The sequence below is a fragment of the Canis lupus genome, chromosome 3, assembly GCF_003254725.2.
Source record: "Canis lupus dingo isolate Sandy chromosome 3, ASM325472v2, whole genome shotgun sequence".
NCBI lineage: Eukaryota > Metazoa > Chordata > Mammalia > Carnivora > Canidae > Canis > Canis lupus.
The window spans coordinates 69028042-69045406 of NC_064245.1; the positions used below are offsets into that span (position 1 = coordinate 69028042).

The 17365-nt window shown below is 41.4% G+C and overlaps 1 protein-coding gene and 1 long non-coding RNA gene across 2 annotated transcripts in view; one reads left to right on the forward strand and one right to left on the reverse strand.

Moving 5' to 3' along the window:
- CLNK (cytokine dependent hematopoietic cell linker) overlaps positions 1-17365 on the forward strand; it is a 207991-nt gene that overhangs the window by 26520 nt on the left and 164106 nt on the right. The gene's annotated exons all lie outside the window — the stretch shown is intronic.
- Positions 2639-17365, reverse strand: part of LOC112653551 (uncharacterized) — a 28371-nt gene continuing 13644 nt past the window's right edge. The window contains exons 4-10 of the long non-coding RNA XR_003132270.3: positions 16494-16624; positions 12016-12293; positions 10568-10751; positions 7633-7814; positions 6850-7060; positions 5931-6130; positions 2639-5407 (exon numbers count right to left, since the gene is read on the reverse strand). This is a non-coding gene — a long non-coding RNA (uncharacterized LOC112653551). The remainder of the gene's footprint in view (positions 5408-5930; positions 6131-6849; positions 7061-7632; positions 7815-10567; positions 10752-12015; positions 12294-16493; positions 16625-17365) is intronic.

The following is a 17365-nucleotide window of genomic DNA, read 5'->3' on the forward strand; positions in this document are numbered from 1 at the left end:
CCTACACTTTCTGCTGGGGACCCATGCTGAACTGTACTGCCATCACTTCCCTATCAATTTGCTATAAGATGCTTGAAGGTGACAACCAGGTCTCATTTCCTCCCCTATCCCCTTAATGAATGAGTGAACTTTTGCTGTGCTCTTAGCAAACCTGTAATCCTTGGCACTAGAAGTGACAGCTCAGAGACCTTGGAAAGGAGATGCATAGTGCCTTGACCTTGTCAATAGCCAACTGGGTAATGTGGGCTTCACTTTCTTTTACCTGTACAAAGTTAATAACAAAAACCTTCCTCTGTAATTAAAAGATTTGGAGGAGAGATCAAATGAGGAAAATGAATGGGACAGCCCATGACATCCATAGGAGATGTATAGATGACACAAATTGTCCTCTTCCCCATTGGGTCCCCGTAACTGATTCCAGACTCTGGATATTTTCAGATGCCTCAGGAGGGATTGAAATGGAGTCTTCCCCTTGCCCACTGAAACCCTAGTGTTTATGGTGGCATCCTGCTCATAAACTAGGGAGTCCTGGCCTGTAGCCCTTGGCTGGTAACTTCTGTGTGGAGTCAGCTCAACACAGAAACAAATCCAGGATGGTTTCTAAGTGTCCCGCAAGTGGGCCCCTTTGGCTTTGAGTTTATAGTAATAGAATCCACAACCCCTGGGAGAGCACTGGAGGTGCTGTAGAGTTCAGACTCTACATGACTCTACATGACTTTTCTATGGAAGACCCAGATGAGAAGCAGAAAAGGGGCGACCTGCCCCAAGAAACTCTTGGTCTAGAACTCTGAGAGTTTGAGGCAAGCGGGCATCCCACTATACCTGTTTCTCACATTCTTCCCGTTTCGCAGGAAATATCTAAAATATCTTTAATCCATATGCAATTATGTTAACCTCTCTAGAGGATAGAGCAAGACATTATCACAGATCCACCCCATTCCTGCTTCCTCCTCTTCTCACACTCGCAATGTCTCCAGACAGGGCTGCTCATCCATGGGTGAAGAAACAGGTAGCCATCCAACAAAATGGCTTGCTAGATCACGTAGTTCATGAACAGTGATGCCAAAACCAGAGTCTATGGTTTCTGAAACTAGTCCAGTACCCCTCACCCAATGTAAACAGTACATTTGATTTTGTGTGACAGTGCCAATGATGACAGTCCTCATTCCCAGCAACTGTAAATGTGTTTGTTGTGTTATGCAGCGAAGGGGAATTAAGGTTGCAGATTGAATGAGGTTGTTCATCAGTTGACCTTAAAGTATCCTAGATAATCTTGGTGGGCCCAGTGTAGTGACAGGGTCATTCATTGTAGAAGAGGGAAGCTGGAGAGAGGGTCATAGGGATACAACTTGAGAAAACTCAACCCAGTCCGGCTGACTCTGAAGATGCAGGAGGGGCCATGAGCCAAGGAACCGGGGCAGCCTCTAGAAGCTGATAAGGCTAGAACTTAGATTCTCCTATAGAACCTCCAAAAGGAACGTAGCCCTGCCTCACCTGAATTTTAGCCCAGTGAGACCAAGCTTGGACTTCTGACGTCCTGTAACCAGTATTTCCCAAGATCCTACCAACTGAGGAAGGACAAATGGGTCCTAACATGTAAACATCTGTTGTGTTCAATTCTTTCTCTACAATTTTGGTAGGAATTTCCGCCTTCAGACCCCATTCCCTCCACCTTGTTCTTTGCTTCAGGGAGGCACTTCATCTGCACCCACTTCCCACACTTAAGCCAAACCATCCTGTTTTCTCTATGCTTAGATACCTCACTGACCACCGTGGTTCCACTGAGGCACTGGAGCCCTTGATTCCACCAAGGACAGTGTTGTTCCACAGAGTCTTCTATTCATCAGAGTTCAGCCTCTCCTCCCTAAGCCTCTCATCCAGCCTCCTCCCACCCCCGCCATGGACTAATGTTCAAGAATAAACCTATGTGGCAAATAACATCTGATTTAGGAAGCCCTGATTTCTGACCCCAGAAGCATTTCTATTGATCAAGCATATAGCCCTGACCTCGTGTTCATCTGGTTAAATTTACTGAGAATTCCTTCCATTCTTCTTGGGACCAAGGAGTCTCAAGTCCAGATGGACACATTTAGCGATGAATTTAGGAAAGGCAGGAAATCTAGTAGGGAGTAGGTCTGTTTTAGTTTATATGTACTGCAAACTGACTGTGTGACAGACATTTCACTAGACACTTTATGTAATCCTGTCATTTATTTTTCCCAGTTCAGGGCTCTGAACTTCAGAGACTTAACCCTTCCCCAATTCCACAGCCAGGAAGTAGAGTGTCTGGAAAGTCAGGCACAGGGAGGCTGGACCCCATGTGTATGGAAGCTCCACCTACACCAGCTGCTCTGAGCAAATATGTCATATCTGGAAACAAGAGTGGGCGTGCTGCCCTAGCAGCTTGTCCCTGCCCAGCGTGGAGGATGGACATGGATCTTCTCCAGAGTATGGCTGATCAAGGGAGGGAGGGAAGAGAGCTGAGGTAACACCATCCCCAGGGACTCAGGGTAGGCAGCTGACATCAGCCAGGAAGGAAAAAAAAGTTCATTTTTAAAACAGCCAAAGAAAAATTAAACTTGCAGTTCCATCATTTCATATAAAAAAAATCAAGGATGAAAATAAGCATGGTTCCAAGTTATTTTATTCTGAATTTATTTTTAATGCCAATGACAACAAAATAGCTCTTTTATGAGTCATTTTACAAAACAGAAAACATGATTTCCTGAAGTGGCATTTTATGGAAACTTAAAGAAAACTACTATTTGACATGAGAAAGATGGAACATAGCTAACTCTGTTCACCTGAGGGTCTTCCACCACCCTGCTCCCTAGAATGCTCCCCTCACTCTAGCTACCTCCCTCTTCTTTCTGCAAATCTCATTTACACTATTATTTCCTCAGGGACTTATTCTCTGGTCACCCCTGATTTTACTTTTTTTATTGCATTGTAATTCAGTTAATTAACATATAGTGTAACATTAGTTTCAGAGGTAGAACTTAGTGGTTCATCAGTTGTATTTAACATCCAGTGCTAATTACATCAAGTGCCCTCCTTAATGCCCAACACTCAGTTACCCCATCCCCCCCATCTCCCCTCCAGCAATTCTCAGTTTGTTTCTTATAGTTGAGAGTCTCTTATGGTTTGTCTCCCTTTCTGCTTATTTTATTTTTCACTCCTTCCCCTATGATCCTGTTTTATTTCTTAAATCCCACACATGAGTGAAATCATATAATTGTCTTTCTCTGACTAATTTTGCTCAGCATAATACCCTCTAGCTCCATCCATGTTGCTTCAAATGGCAAGATTTCATTCTTTTTGATGGCTAAGCAATATTCCACTATATATAAATATATGTGTGTGTGTGTGTTAAAGATGGCAAGATTTATTAGGTTTGGAATCCACCTCAAAGACAAGAGTTGGCACATGCCTTATGGGATTATCAGTGATAATAATCAAAATGTTTATCTTGTAGGCTGGCACATTCAGCTTTGAACCAGGAGCCACAGTCATTAACTATACCACTAGCCCCCATGTTGTAGGTTGTTACTTTCCATTTAATTAAGTGTTTCAATGAATATTTATATATATTATTATAATATAATATATATTACTTATAATATTTATACAATGAATATTTATATATATTTATATATATATAAATATCTTCTTTATCCATCCATCTATCTGTGCTCTTTCCATGGTTTGACTATTATGGACATTGCTACTACAAATATTGGTGGTCATTCCCTCATTTTATAAAAGTCCCCATTATATAATCTCAAAGAACATTGTACTATCTCTTCATTGCATTTCCTGAAATTGTGATAATTATTCTGTATGTGTTTATGTGCCAGGCACTTAGACACTTGGATGTGCAGACCCAGACAACATTGCTCTTTTGGAGCTTACAGTCTAACTAGGGGAGCTGGATAGTTTCTGTGTCTCTCTCCATCAATTATACTAAGAAGTGCAGAATTCCAGAAAGCAAATGGACTTCAGGCAAGAAGTGTGAGAGCAGATAGCAGGGGACATAGGCTAGTCATCTTTACACATTCGACATACATATAAACATATATCTCTTCTATAAGATGTTGTCTGTCTTGTTTGGCACATATTAGGTGATCGGTAAAGGATATCATTGAAACACTTAATGGAATGGAAAGTAACAACCTACAACATGTGGGCTAGTGGTATAGTTAATGACTGTGGCTCCTGGTTCAAAGCTGAATGCAGCCAGCCCACAAGATAAACATTTCTATTATTATCACTGATAATCCCACAAGCCATGTGCCAACTCTTGTCTTTGAGGTGGATTCCAAACCTAATAAATCACTTGCCATCTTTAACTTATTTGTTCTGTCACCTGGGTTCTGTTCCTGTTGACATCTCCTCCTTGAAGGGGTGATGATGTGACATGAGCTTTTGCTGATGTTCTTTTAGTCTCTGGATGGTCCTTCTAACAGTCTTCTTTAGCCCATTTATATGATGGGCTTCTCCCAGGCTTCTCTCTCTGTTTCCTGCCCAAGGCTTAATGTGTACCCAGCAAGAAGAAAAAGTTCAGCTGCCATCTAGATGGGAGTGCATTTATTTATTTTACTTAATAAGTACTCGAACAGCAAAGACCACATTCCAGGCACTATTCTAGGCATTTTGTTAAATAATAATTCAATTAGGGTTAATAACTTTCACAATTCAAGAGTAAAACATGACTGGAAGCAGAATTCCAGACTCATATCCAAGAAATAGTGGTGCAAGTGGATGGTGTTAAAAGGACTTGGGCTGCTTCACAAACTCCTATAGCACCTCCTTTCTTGAAAAATAGCCAGTTGTCATATCACTAAACACCACTGTGAGAAGCCTCCAGTCACTTCTATGCAGAGTGCCACCTCTCAGTCCCTCCCTCCAGGTGCTGATCCCCACCATATTCATCCAAAATGTGCATGCATCATACCAGGCATATGTACCTTCAAGCAACTCTAGCCCTCCAAAATAGGGCTATCTTCCTCCTTCCTGCCCCATTGTATATGTTCCTATAGACCCATCCAACCTGGCCACAGTCCTTAGAATCTCCCTCTTCACCTGCCTAGCCCATCAGTTCTAAGCCTTCCAGTCCATATTGGGCACTTGGCCCTTCCTGACCATACTATCTTTCTGAACCCTAGATCCTAGACAATTGTGAGTCTCCCCACTGGTCTCTTTGCTTTGGGTTCCCTCTCTCTTCTCTAAATATATACTTTTCTAGGTACCAGATACTCTAGATACTTTACGAGACATTCTAGGTACTCTCCTTCACACCTCCTCCAAATGACCTCATGGAAAATGGAAATCAGATCGTGACATTTCTCTGCATAAAATTCTTCAGTGGCTTCTTATTGTCTTCAGAACACAACAGGGAAGTCTTTACCTGGAAGGGGCAAGATAAATATGCTGACGTGTCTAGTATTACCTTTGGCATATGAGTCTTCACACTTGTGTGCCACAGGCATCAAGCTATAGGTCTCCTTCCCAGTCCCCTCTGCCTCTGAATAGGCAATTCTGTCCGCGTAGAATCTGCTTCCCACTTTGTCTAACTGGCTAACCAGTCCTTCTTCCCTGACCACCAGCTGCAATGGTAAAAGATGGCAACTAAGTATATGAGCCAGTCTGCCTGGATTCAAATCTCAACCTCCATACCTAAGGGGTGACCTCATGCTACTGCTATTCCATGCCTCAGTTTCCCCACCTACAAGATGGTAACCTACTTCACAGAGTTATAACAAGGACCAGAAGAGCTAATATACGTAAATATATGGTGACCCATGGCAAGCACTAGGTGAGTTTTTTATTATGATCAACTCCTGCATATTACCAGCTTTCTCCACAAACCACTTATGTATATCTTTAATTTGTTCATTCACCAACTTGCCTGTTTATTTTCAGTCTCTCACCTAACTGCAAGTTCTTTGAGAGCAGGGGCTGGGTTTTATTCATCCTGCCAACATCTAGAACAGAACATGGAGAGGACCAGAAGTTCAATGGAGATTTGCAGTCCTAGCAAAAGAATGCCAGTTTTCAGCTGGGCTCTCACCTACCCAACCTGGTGCAGAGGGGCCAGGAGATATCATTTAATGTAGGACACTCAACCACACTGGTAGGAAAGAAGCAAGAGAAAGAGTTGTTTTAAGGAGAGGATTGCACTTCATGTTCACAGGCAAGAGATACAACCAAGCCTGAAATAGACAATGTCTTCTCGCAAAATCTGTAGCATGATTTTAAACATTTCCTTGTCAAAGTATTGACAAAAAATGAAACAAACATATCTTATTCATGTCCATAAAAGTTGGATGTGATGGCCCCATGAAATCTTCATTTAAAAAATGGAAGAATTCATTAAAGGCTTAAAGAAATTTTGACTAGGTAAAAAGTAGAACAGCTAAAACCTCATAGGTGCAAAAGATGATCAGCTTAGGACACTCTTAACGATCAGAAACAAACTGAGGGTTGTTGGAGGTGAATGGGGGGGGTGGACTAATTGGGTGAAGGACATTAAGGAGGGCACGTAACGTAATGAGCACTGGGTGTATATGCAACTGATGAATCACTAAACTCTATCCTGAAACTAATAATACATTATATGTTAACTAACTTGAATTTAAATTTTAAAAAAAAAAGATGATCACCATTTTTCAGCAAGTTGGAATCATCACAATTTGCTGAAGTGTTTTAGGCAGTAAAACAGTTGAATGATACAATTTCTAAATGCAAAGCCTCTGCATAATTATATATTATATACACCATGCATATATTCTGCAATGGCATTTGCATATTCTTGTTTGCATTAGTTACACAAAACCATGTTTCTTTTACCTATGAAAAAGGAGATTTTCAGGTAATTGTCCCCACCAGTTCTTGTTGCCTCATCAGCCCCAGTAAGAATCTAAACTCCTTTATTGGTCCCCTGAAGAAGAGGAGATGCACATGGCTTAGAGTCAGGAGGTCTGAGCTCCAGTATGGTCACTGCATTCAAGCTGCATGATTAACAGGTCTCTTCACTTGGCTGAGTCTCAAGCTTCCTTATCTATAAAATTAAAAATAGAAATAGTACCCACATCACAAGTCAGGTTCTGAGGTTTGAATGAGGTAATGAGTGCTAAAATTTTGGAGACTGTGAAGCACTGTGGATATAAAATAGGAACCCACCTACATGTTTCAAGCAAAATAATTTATAATTCCAGGGTCTCTAAAATCACCATAAACATTTCGTTGGCTTTAAAGTTCGACAGGTTTGGATTCCTTTCCAGATTTCCTAGATATTTTTAACCACAGTGACTTCAGTTGCCTGTAGAATGACCTTCAGTTTTCTATAAAATAATCATATCAATCTCACAGCATTTACTGAGTGCTTGCAATGTTGGATGCATTAGTAGAAGATCTCATTTTATTACCATTGCAATTCTCATCTTCTTTACCCACAAAGTCAGCACATTCCCTTCCTCCTCATTCCTTAAATTCCATAACTAGACATTCTTCCCTTTGCCAAACCTGTCTCTTCTCTAATCCCTATTGAAATGCAAACACTTTATACATGAGTATATTAGTCAGGATTCTCCAAAGACAGGCAGACAGAAAGATAATAAGAAATTGGCTCACATGGTTCAGAAGCTGAAAAAAAAGTCCCAAGATGCACTGTCAACAAGACAGAGACCCAGGGGATTGAATGTGTAGTTCCAGACTGAATTCAAAGGGCTGAGAAGCAGGAGAACATGTGGCTTAAGTTCCAGTTTGAAACTCGAGACCCAAGAAGAGCCAATGTTTCAGTCCAAGTCCAAAGGCTGGAAAAGATCATTGACGGAGCTCAGTCAAGCGAAAAGAGATCCCTCTTACTTAGTCTTTTTGTTCTAATCAAGTCTTCAAATGATTAGATGAGGTCCACCCACTCTTGGAAGAGCAATCTGCTTTAGTCTACTGATTCCCATATTAATCTCATGCAGAAATACCCTCATAGATACTCCTAGAATGATGTTTGGCCAAATGTCTGGGTACTCCATGCCTCAGTCAAGTTGACATATAAAATGAACTACCCCAATGAGAGTTCCATCACAACTTAAGTGGAATAATGCTCCCTTGCAGATTTCAGTTAGAAGGTGGAAATATCTGAGAAATATGAGGATTTGGGAAGGTGTGCCATCAAGGGACAGGTGGGTCTAAGTGTGGAAGGAAAAAGCAGAGAATACCACATACAAAATAACGTCACAGATTTTCAGAAATATGACCAAACTTGTCATATATATTGTCACATTTTATTTTTCCATTAGTCATCCATTCATGTATTTATGTATTTACTTTCAACTTACTTTTACTGAGGGCATAATACGGTCTAGGTATTACATGGGTGTAAGGGCCAAACAATCAATTAAAGTATGAAGTTTGTCCTCAAATTACACCTGGAAGCTGAATGCATGTTTTCAGATTTCTTCCAAATGATACACTTATGAAACCCTGGACCTGTTGGTTTGCAATCTGCTTTAAGTCTTATGTATTCCAAACCCACTACCACCAGTACACCACCATCTCCACCAAGGTCTTCTGACTTCTAGTCCCATCTACATAGACTAGGATTTCACAACCCACCATCTGAGTTAGCATTCCTTCGTTTTTCAGTTTAACTCTGAATGAAAAAAAAATGTCTATTTCAGCTTTTATCCCCACACTCCTATTTATGTCACACAAATCAACACAGAACAGTCAATAATTCCATAGATGCATATCCTGTTACTGTCTTCTTGGTCCAGTTTGATTACCATAATAATGAGATGATGATGATATTTAATAACAATTTCTTAAATTCCTATTCCATGCCATACCCTTTTATAATTACTCTTTTGTTATTCTCACAACCCACAAAAGCTAAAATAGTGTCCATTATCCAAATAAGTTCACCAAAATTTAGACACAATGAACAGTTTACTCAATGTTCCCAAGATAGTCAAGAGCCAAATTGGGTTTTGAAGCCCTTTCTGTGTGACCCTTAGTCCATTCTTCACCTGCCACACCAGGTAGCTTTGCTGAAAAGGAGCCAGCAAAGAGAAAATTAAAAGCAAATGTATCCCATACATACCCAGTTGTTTTGCTAGCTGCATGAAAAATGTGTTTTGAGTGTGAGAAGCCATTCTTGTTGGACCCTTGAACTTAAAGAGTGAATTATTTGGAAGAAAGTGGGTAATAATTATTTTTCCCTCACAAGTTCATTCATTGCTGAAATTGTTTTCACTATACAAATACTTGCAAATACTATCAGTTTCTTTTCCTCACAAAGAGAAATGATGGGCTGAAATTTCTTGGCCGCTCTAACCTCATTCTGTAAGGAGTTTCCTAATGATTATGCAGACTTTTAGAAGATTGTCTTAGTTTTGCCCAAATATCCATGTCCCCAAATTTTAGATGTTAAATAAATTACCCTAAGGCTCAGCAATTCCTAATGAGTAACTTTGGGATGGAAGTAAACATGAGACCAATCCAATGTCAGTAAGATTACTGCCCAGAATCTATGTGGTAGCCTCTGGTGACTGCAGGTACACAAATAACTTTTCTTGAATGGGCTTTAAGATTTCTTTTGCAATCACATGTCTGGAATCACTCACCAGTGGCAGGAAATGTATCATAGTTTGGGAGATGATAGGTGGGTTTGCAAGCCATAGCTAGACATTTCTCAGTTATTCAGGCAAATAAGATGTCAAGGGCACATACTCTGCTTTCTTCCTCAGTTTACCTTAGGCTGGAACACTGGTTCCCAGACTATGATATGCATGAGAATCACCCGAAGAGTTTGTTTAGAATGCACAGCACTATACCTAAACCCAGAGATTCTTTTTTTTTTTTTATTGGTGTTCAATTTACTAACATACAGAATAACCCCCAGTGCCCGTCACCCATTCACTCCCACCCCCCGCCCTCCTCCCCTTCTACCACCCCTAGTTCGTTTCCCAGAGTTAGCAGTCTTTACGTTCTGTCTCCCTTTCTGATATTTCCCACACATTTCTTCTCCCTTCCCTTATATTCCCTTTCACTATTATTTATATTCCCCAAATGAATGAGAACATATAATGTTTGTCCTTCTCCGACTGACTTACTTCACTCAGCATAATACCCTCCAGTTCCAGATTCTAATCATGGGATGGGTCCTTGGAAACTGTATTTTTGACAAGTGTCCCAGGTGATTCAGAGAAAACACTATAAAACCAACCACAGAGGAAACTTGTCTTAACCTTGTTCCCCAGAACACAGAGCTTAGAAAATTGGTCCTAGGAAAGCTGGAATGAAAGCCATGGGAATGTGACAGATTAGGAGGGAGATTCAAGGTGATAAGATGGCACTAAGCTGGCTGAGCATTTTGTACCATGCCCAAGTAAGTGTTCCATCCCACTGTTACATGGTGCTATCTTCCTAGGGTCCTCAAACACTATTGTGTTCTGAACAGTCCTTTTTTGGGGAATGAAGGGGAAAAGCTTATCTGCCAGTTTATATTTCCCAATATTCTTTATGGGTTTTAACTCTTTATACTTCCATTTGGCTTTTACATAGATACCTCATGCTTCAGCAGCAAGTGAAGTGCTCAGTGTTGGAGGTAAGAGGCTCAAGGAGTAAATATCAGGTTAGGTGCTGGCTGATTGTGAAGTAGATGTGGCATAAACACAGTAGAAGTGGCTGAGGAAGCTCATGTAGAATGTGACTGCACCCAGAGCTAGGTCCTGATGGATATCCAAAAGGACCTGTGGTGAGAAACAAAAGCCATCTGATACAGAGTCCAGTGTCAACTTGCTCCTTACTCCATCTACCTGGAGAAGAAAGTCTATTGACCGGGACAAAATGGAGTCCTTAAAGACATCCAGGGGTCTGAACTCTGTGTGGGCTAATAAATGGAACTCAGAGCTAGAAACTCTCCTCACCACATGTATTTCCAATTTGGACAAGATGGACTGGAGAACCACATGGCTGGAAAGTTGCCCTGGATCAAGCTGGAAGGGAGAAGGAAGAGAGCCTTGAGGATGTGACTTGGGGAAAGGGTTTCATTCTCCCTTCTTATATCCTGTGTCTGTCACAAGAATATCTAGAAGGCCCTGCAGGGTTGAGATGGCTATAAAGAGAAGCAAGCATGGAGCAGGACATAGAGGTCAGTCTGGGAGGAAAAGCGGAGTAAGGAAAGGTTTCAAGTCCGCCATCTGTGAGTTAGGGCAAGGCTGGATCCAAGTGCTTTCTGGTTTGATAATACTGAAACTCTCAGAGATTCAATCTCCTTCTTTTTAAATAGGGATGATGCTCACTTTAAGAAGCTGTGCCAGGTCTTACCCAAAACAACATACATATAGTACCTGGAGATGTATAGGTATCCAACCAGTGTGAGTGAATGTATTCCTCACCTTCTTGTCCAAGGTGTAGTCTAGTACTATAATTAAAAGCTGCAGGCTTCCACTCAGTACCCCCAGTCAGATAGAAATTAAATGGAATTTGGGAATCTTGTGCAGACAGCAAAAGAAGGCTTATTGCACTATGTTTATGCCGTAGGTGCTTATGCTGCTCAAAGGCTGATGTGGCAATGGTAGGGTCCTGGAGGATGAGTCACCGATGGTTTCCCCACATCCCCCATAACCAAAAGCAGAGGCTGAAGGAGTTGGTATACCATATCAAGAAAATAGGACAGACAGGCAGAAGAAAGGCCTAGAAGATTTGAATACATTATCTCAAGTGCTAATTGAAGAGAAATTATAGCTGCTAGTCATAGGATCTCTAAACACCAGCATTTAAAGCTGTGATCTCCCCCCTACAACATATAAATATGGTCTATCATATTTGTATTCCTGAAAAGCCTCACATCATTTATTTAAAATCACATTATAAAAACTTTCTTTTGGTGAAGATAAAAAGGGGTTTGGAACTTGGTCTTGCAATATAATGATGTTTCAAAGTTATAAATACATGTTTCTGTGTTAGTTTCCTAGGGCTGCTGTGACACGTACTGCAAACTAAGTGGCTTACCACCACAGAAATGTCTTCTGTTACAGTTCTGGAGGCCAGAAGTCTCCCATCAGGGTGTCAGTAGGACTATGATTCCTCCAAAATCTAGAGCAGAGGATCCTTCTTTACTTCTGTCAGCTTCTAACAGCCCAGGTATTTTTTGGCTTGCCACCACATCACTTGGATCTTTTCTTTCATCTTCACATGGCCATCTTCTCCCAGTGTGTGGCTGGGTCTTCACATGGTATTCCCCTTTCTGTGTGTCTCTCCTCTTGTTACAAGAACACCAGTCATCTTGCCTAGGAACACCCAAAGGACCTCATCTTAAATTGGTTGCATCTACAACGACCTTATTTCTAACAAAAAGCTTGCATTCTGATGTACTTGGGTTATAATTACAACATATCTCTTTAGGGGGGGACACAATTCAACCCATAGCAGGCTCTAAAATCAAAACGTCACTAACAAAATCCAGTCTTTAATTATACCTAACTTTCACCCCTGAGTCTTTTCTCCATCCACACCATCAGAAGCACTATCACATTGCTTCTTACACATTCTCATCCCTTTCACACCCATTGCTACAATAGACTAGGCTCAAGAAAAACCAAATAAAGCAGCAGTCTTGCAAACCCAATAGCACCCCAGACACCCTGACACCCCAGAACTGGTTCTACTTCCCAACTGAAATTCTATTATATATACATTCATAAGCCTATAATGAAAACCCTGTCCCCTAATTGATTGATTAGAATATTCAATCCATATTCGGCAATTGATCAATACAGGAACTATGCCTTCATCCAGGACCTAGTTCTAACCCTGTGGAGTCTTAGTATTCAAGTTATTTGGCATCAATTAAAAAGCCTATTTAACCCTTTATTTTCTCTTTTCCATTTGCTAACCTACAAGGCTGCTTAAGTACTGTTCCAGGTGCCAGAACAGAGCATAAACAACACAGATCAAGCCCAGGCTCCATGGAGGTTGTATCATTCCTTTGTTAATATTCATTGAGTACCTACTCTGTCCCCAGGGATGCTTGCTATGGCAGATCCCAACAGGGACAACCTCCCCCCACCCCCTGCCCTGTCATGGAGCACCCTCCTCGTTCTCTCTCTAAAGTGCCATAGAATTCTTTCATTTTTATAAGCTTCTTCTTAGAATCTTAGTTGTGATGGACTGAACATTTGTGTTCCCTCAAAATTCATACTTTGAAATCCTATCCACCCCCCAATGCAATGGTACAAGTAGATGACACCTTTAGGAGGTGATTAGGACAAGATGAAGTCATGTGGAGAGGGGCTCCAGTAATGGTTCAGTGCTCTTGTAAGAGTCACAAGAGAGCTTGCTCCCTCTCTCTGCTGTGAGGATACAACCAGAAGCTGGCAGTCTACAATTGAAAGACAGCTCTTTCCAGAGTCTAATCATGCTGGCACTCTGACCTAGGATTTCTAGCCTCCCAAACTGTGAGGACTAAGTTTCTCCACTGTTGATAAGCAGCCCCAGTCTATGGCACTTTGTTACGGCAGCCCAAACTAACAAAGACACTAGTCTTCCTCTGGTGGCTATAAAATACCTTTAGAATTTGTGTGGTCATTAAGAAACCATGCTTCTGCTGCTTCTTCGAAAACCCCGGAGTCATAGAAGGTTCCCAACACACAGATGGCAGCATGGACTGTATGAGGAACTCCAGCCTTAGAATCCAAGTCACAGAACTGCCAGCTTCATGACAGCTTACTATGGACTCAGTCACTACCTTTTACTTTGTTGAGCCTCTGTTTCCCCCTTTTCAAGAAAGAAAAACTGTTGGCTTGGGCAAGTGACCTAAAATTTAGAGATCCAGGTTTGTCCTTGCTCAGTGGTTTCCCATCTGCAGGGAACTTGTGACTTAACTGTTTTTAGTCTCAAAAGTTATGCTGAGTGGTAGGTGTGTTATAGACTAAGATGCAAATGAAGAAAAAGTTCAGGAAAAGTGGGGCACCTGGGTGACTCCGTCAGCTAAGTATCTGACTCTTGATTTTGGCTCAGGTCATGATCTCAGGGTCCTGGGATCGAGTCCTGCAGGGTGTCAGCTTGAGGATTCTCTCCTCTGCCCCTCCCCCTTCTCTCTCTTGCTCTCTCTAAACTAAATCAATAATGTTTTAAAAGGGTAATAATCTAAAAATTATAGCTACTTTACTTACACCAGCTATGGTTGTTCCCTATTTGCCTTAAAGACAGAAAAGCAATTTTAGCTTCCTTCTCCTTCCTTCTAGAAAAGAGAAAATGTAAAAAGGAAAAAGGCAGAGAGAGAGAGAATGAGAGGCTAAAAGCCCTGTCTCTACTTAAAAGCCAAAGGTCCAACTCCATTTTTGGTGTTAAGTTTCACCTCCTTCCTCTCTTCTATTCTAAGTCCTGCCTTGCCCCACTGTCTCCCCTCGGTATAGTTCATCCCACATGCTAAGTGAAACCTATCAAGGGTTCCTCCGTGCAGTTAGTGCTGTTTGCTTTTTCTTAATCCGATTCTCGCTTCAAGACCTAAATTCAACCAATGTGAGGACAGATGGCATAGGGCCCTTTGCCCTGCCAATTTAGCAACCCTGGCAACGATTCAGCCCCTGCATGGAGAGGGAGTGATTTTGCCCGCATGGTTTAAAAATACCACAGTGTTTTAACCTCCGGCAAAAGTGTTTGGCAAACAACGCATAGCAGATTTGCGTGTGTGTGGATGATGTCATACTCCTCACCAGATTTGTCTAAACAAGGCTCTGCTCAAGATAAATGGCTAACTGTGGCTGCCATTTAAATGTAGAATCAGGAGACATAGTTGTGCAAGACTGGAAAAAGATTCAGCTGAGAAGCTGGAACTTGTATCACTGTCTTTGTTCTTCTCCTGACTCACCTCGGTGGTCAGTCAGGTTCCTCCCCTTCCTCATTTGAAAATGAGAGGTGTAGTTTACAGCCAATTCCTTTCACTGAATTTCTGGATGACACAGTAGGATTTTGATACTGCAAAGGACTCCAAGATGAGAAGCAACTACAGCCATCTTCAAGGAATTTATGATTTAATGACATATGAAGTTCATCCCCCAAAGCTCATCTCTTCCTCAACAATCTCTTACAGGGTTGCCTCCATTCAGAAATCCCTTCCTTCCAGACCTGCATCTGGCTGGATCCTTTTCCTCACTCAGACCTCAGAGTAAATGTCATCCCTGCAGAGACTCGACCTCACACTGCCTTATATGAAGCAACTCTACCCCATATGTCCCAGGCCACTCTCTGTTCTGTTATCCTGTATCATTCCGTCATTGAGGTGCACTTTCTTTTACATATTTCCTTCTCCCTGGCATTTCACCAGGTACACTAGCCTCTGCAAGTACTTGTTTCCATAGCCTTGGCAAGACACTAGTGTTCTGGAGTCTTCATGATGCCAAAGCTGTGAGGAAGCCTGTAAAGGCAGTGGGGACAGATGATTCTGAGGGTGGTGATGTTGAGACTCTGCTCTATCATATGGGTAATAGTAATAATTCTGCCAATATGGAGGCATTATTGTGATAATTAAATCATGCATTTATGTGAAGTGCCTAGAACAATGTCTTACTTAATGTTAGCCCCATGAGGCTCTTCCAGGGGAAAAGTAGCGTGAATTAAGCATTGATTCGTATTTAATGAATCTTCATTAATTGATAAACCATGTAGCATTTCTGTGAATAAAGAATTAAAGGAGACCAAGGAACCTGAACAGAGATTTAAGGGAAAAGTTCTTTCTTTCTGCATGTACTTATCACTTCCACCCTATGATTTCCAAAGAAATTTGGCTAGAAAATAAATCCAAAGGTCAGAAACCTTGTTATGCTCACAACGGCCCTTGAGATCTGACCCGTGAGCTTTTACACTAAGCCCTGGTTCTGCCTATTTTGGGGTTTGCCTTCATGTAGGATGTGTTAGGGTGGTCAGGCCAGGGAGCGGGGGATGCTTAAAGGTGATTTCTGGAAAGAACGGACTACTGTGGGAACAACCTCACCTGCTAGAACTTCCCAGACACCAGATGAGTTTGAGTATCAACTATGTTTATATGTTGAGGTTTTCCCTTGGAAGCTATTTCTCAGCAGTCATGAAAATTGCCCAACTGCAGCCATAGACTCGGTTGACATTGAGCATATCTGAAACAGCACGGAACTCAACTCACATTCACGCCAAGATTCCCCTTTGCAGAGTGCTCATGCAATGTGTGAGACAGAACACAGCTAATGGAGAGAGGCTTACAATGTGCTTCCTAGAGCAGATAGGATATAAGATGAAAGGCAATTAGCATGAGGTGAACCCCTCTTCGGGGCCTGGAGTCAAACTGCCTGAGGCCTGGACATAAATAGGTGCTAAACTATAAAAAAGTCAGAAATGCTTGTGCCAATTAACCTGGATTCTCATAAGAGCTCTCGTATAATTCATAAAGAGTACATGGATTTTGGTCCATTATAGGAGACAGTACCCTCAACTCGGAATTTATAAAACAAACACACCTATCATGATGGTGTTGAGCAGTCTCTCTTGTGCTTTGGGGTTTATAGATGTATTTGCAAGTTGCAGAGTCAAACCCAGGCCTTGACACCATCTCAAGACCAGCTATGTGACAGAAGCCTGAACTTGGCACCTAAAGGAGGACAAAAGATCACTCAGTATTAGGATGCTGACCCAGGACCAGCAATTTTTTTTTAATCATCTGAAGTTATTTTGTTAAAAAATTTTTCAAAAGAAAACCAACGAGAGAGCAAGAACAGCAGGAAAGTGATTAGGCCAGGCTTTATCACCTTTTTTCCCCCCTCTCCAATACTTTGCCTCAGCTTTAGAGAAAAGTGAATGCTTCTGTATAGAACGTTTATTCATAAGAAATCAGTTTCTCCAGGGAAAACTGGGTGACAGGTACTCCACACGATCTCTCTATATGATTTTGGCAATTGCTTGTAAGTCTAAAATTACTCAAAAATGAAAATTGTTTAAGACAATAATTTTTAAGTATAGATATGAATTTTGGTTCCTACTTATGTGCATTAAATTCAGGTTGAAAAAATATTTAGAGAACTCTTTGAATGGGCTCTAGGTTGTTGACATGTAGTTACACTTTCTCTTCTACCTTCATTTATGAAGTAAATTTATCATTTTGTGTACTGGAAATGCTATGAGGTTAGTAGTGTCACACTCTTTTGTAAAGGTGAGAAATGAAAGAATCAGTTAAGTTAGATAACTTGCTGGAAGTCATTCAATTAGTGGACCCGGGAGGGATTTGAACAAAGCCAGAGTAATTCCAAAGCCCGACAGTCTTGCAGTTCTGCTTCCCAGCAGGGGCCTGCAAGAGCCAGTAAAACCTTTCTTTCCCTTCATCCTAGGAACTGTG